This window comes from Colobus angolensis, unplaced genomic scaffold, assembly GCF_000951035.1.
Source record: "Colobus angolensis palliatus isolate OR3802 unplaced genomic scaffold, Cang.pa_1.0 Scaffold79, whole genome shotgun sequence".
Lineage (NCBI taxonomy): Eukaryota > Metazoa > Chordata > Mammalia > Primates > Cercopithecidae > Colobus > Colobus angolensis.
The window spans coordinates 186,428-189,330 of NW_012121709.1; the positions used below are offsets into that span (position 1 = coordinate 186,428).

At 52.0% G+C, this 2,903-nt stretch overlaps 1 protein-coding gene across 3 annotated transcripts in view; it reads left to right on the forward strand.

The window, feature by feature from the left end:
• The first annotated feature begins 1,157 nt into the window (after positions 1 to 1,157).
• TRAFD1 (TRAF-type zinc finger domain containing 1) overlaps positions 1,158 to 2,903 on the forward strand; it is a 36,843-nt gene continuing 35,097 nt past the window's right edge. Inside the window, exon 1 of one of the 3 annotated variants that reach the window (XM_011928662.1) lies at positions 1,158 to 1,275. The gene's annotated coding sequence lies outside the window, so the exon portion shown is untranslated. Of the gene's footprint in view, positions 1,807 to 2,903 lie in introns of all 3 variants that reach the window. The other 2 variants (XM_011928664.1, XM_011928663.1) reach the window with 2 other exon arrangements.

The following is a 2,903-nucleotide window of genomic DNA, read 5'->3' on the forward strand; positions in this document are numbered from 1 at the left end:
TGCAGTGGCTCAATCTCGGCTCACTGCAACCTCTACCTCCTGGGTTGAAGGGATTCTCCTGTCTCAGCCTCCCAAGTAGCTGGAATTATAGGCGCCTGCCACCACGGCCAGCTAATTTTTGTATTTTTAGTAGAGACGGGGTTTCACCATGTTGGCCAGGCTGGTCTGGAACTCTTGACCTCAGGTGATCCACCAGCCTCGGCCTCCCAAAGTGTTGGGATTACAGGTGTGAGTCACCGCGCCCAGCCCATTAGATGCTTTTCTTGCTTAGTACTAGCTTATGAACATTTTGCTCTTATATTATATTATATTATTTTTGAGACAGGGTCTTGCTCTGTTCCCCCAGGCTCGAGTGCAGTGGCATGATCAGGGCTCACTCCAGTCTCTGCCTCCTGGACTCGAGGGATCCTTCCACCTCAGCCTCCCAAGGAGGTGGAACTACAGGTGCGTGCCACCACGCCTGGCTAATTTTTGTATTTTTTTGTAGAGATACGGTTTCACTATATTGCCCAGGCTGGTCTCTAATTCCTGAGCTCAGGAGATCCACCCGCCTTGCCCTCTATATTTTGCAATTATAATCTGCAATGGAATCATAATTTTAAATTGTTGTATTGTTTGTAATATGTGCTTGGTTATACTTACATAATTATTCTCTCCTTTATTATACACGAGATAAGAGAAGCTCAGGGAATCCATTCAGGCAGCAAGTGGAGAAACTAGCTCTCAAACCTGCATCTCAGGCTCACTCTTCCACTGCAAAAAAGCAAAGTGCTCAAATACGGTCACAGCCCTGCAGAAGTCTTGCACAAGGGTATTATCATAGCAACAAGAATGACTAATAAGTATTAATGGCTCATGAGAAAAGAACACCATTAATTATCTCAATATATTAGGCATATTAGTAATGTTTGTACAGAATTATTCATGCAAATATTATTAGCCTGTGTCGAGGACAGTTGTTAAACTCAGCAACAGGCTCACAGCTCAGCTCCGTGCCTCTGATTCCAGATGTGCAGAGGCCAGGGCTTCCAGGGACACGCCCCCGTGGGCCTCCGGGGAGCCAATCGACGCGCAGAAGGCGGGGCCCTGGGAGCGACAACGGTGTTATCCAATGGGCCTACAGCTGGAGCAGCCCCTGGCCAATGGGAGCGCTCCTCCGCGATGGGCGGAAGTGGTGAGGCAGCTCTGAGGGCCGTTGTTCAGTGCGGGGTCTGACAGAGGAGGCTCCGTGTCTGCAGGTAGTGTGTCAACTCAACGTTTCTCCTCTCTTCCCTGGTGAGGTGTAGCGGCGGCACGCGGCTGGAGATTCCCTGAGGCCTCCAGTTTAGGAAGGGTCCGTCATCCCAAGGGAGGGGTGTGTGGGCGTGGGGTCTCTGGGCCCGGGGTCGCGGCTCTGAGGAGAGGATGCCCGCGCGGCGGCATCTCTGGCAACTGGAGGAGGCCGCGCTTTCTCCTCAGGGAACCGGCGCCTTGGCAGCCCCCGGCGACGCCGCCCCCTTCGCGGCCTAGGTTGGTCTGGGGAGTCGGGAAGCGGGCGTCGTCCGCAGCGCCTCTGTGGCCACCGCGTCCCGGGCGGAGCTGGGCTCAATGCCGGCCTGGGCCTAGAGCCCGAGCCTCGAGCTGCCGGCGTGGGGGGTCGCGAGTGGCCTAATGCGGCCTCGAGGCCGAAGGACCCGAGTCCGAGCTCGCACTCCGACCCGCTGGTGCTGCGGAAAACTCAGGTGGCCTTCCGCTTTCGCAGCCTCTAAAGTGGGGACCAAGACTTTCACCTCTTAGGATTGTAGTCGGGATTAAAATATTTTCCCAGTAAGCGTTTGGCAACTGCTATTATTTGAGAAGCCGCTTACTTCTTCACTCCCCATCACCGACCTTGCTGGGGAAGGGGGCGATTGGAGACTACCTTGGGGTATCTGGACCCGGCAGTGGAAGCTACGCCGTCTCGGGCAGAGGGACGGTCCCCTCTGCGGACCAGAGAGATCTAGCCGACCCCCAACGGGCTCCTTATAAGCTTGAAGACTTTTTTCTGTGCCTCGACTCTTCCGTGCATTCAAAGGATCGTTTCCTTGATCCTTTGAAGTATTGTCAGTCTTCTGCCTGAAGAATCTGAGACCCAGAGAGGTTAAATCTGGCAGAACCAGCCAGAACTTGACCCCCAGAGGGGGACCCTGCAGGCCACCCCCAGTCTTCTTGCATCTAGAAAAGCAAGCACCTGCCACATCTGAGCTCTGGCCTTAGAGTTGGCCATTTAGTGGTCTGGAATAGAGCACACCTGAAATCAGTCGGACAGCCCTCCTTAGTTGCCATTTTGTAAGAGTGAATTTTTTTTTTTTTTTTTGAGATGGAGTCACCTTCTGTTCAGGTTGGAGTGCAGTGGCAAGATCTCAGCTCAATGCAACCTCTGCCTCCTGGGTTTAAGTGATTCTCTTGCCTCAGCCTCCTGAGTAGCTGGCATACAGGCGCCCGTCACCACGCCCAGCTAATTTTTGTATTTTTAGTAGAGACTTGGTTTTGCCATGTTGGCCAGGCTGGTCTCGAACCCCAGACCTCCAGTGATCCGCCCACCTCACTCTCCCAAAGTGCTGGGATTACAGGCGTGACTGCCGCGCCCAGCGCAGAATGGGTATTTTGAATTATGTCATTCCCTAGTTTAAAGCCCTTCAGTGTTTACCATTGAGCTTGGAATCTAATCCAATATTCTTTCTGTCTTATATGACAAGACCTTCTTGAGTCATTCCCTTTTTTTATTATGCTTTTCCAGATTTGCCTTTACTTTCTCTTTCATTGCTTTTAGGCCTTTTGCCCTTCCCACTGCCTGGATGGATTTTCCTCCATTCCCATTCTCCATCTTTGTCTTTTCATGGTTGGCTCTTGTACTTCAGTTCTTTTTTTTTTTTTTTTTTTTT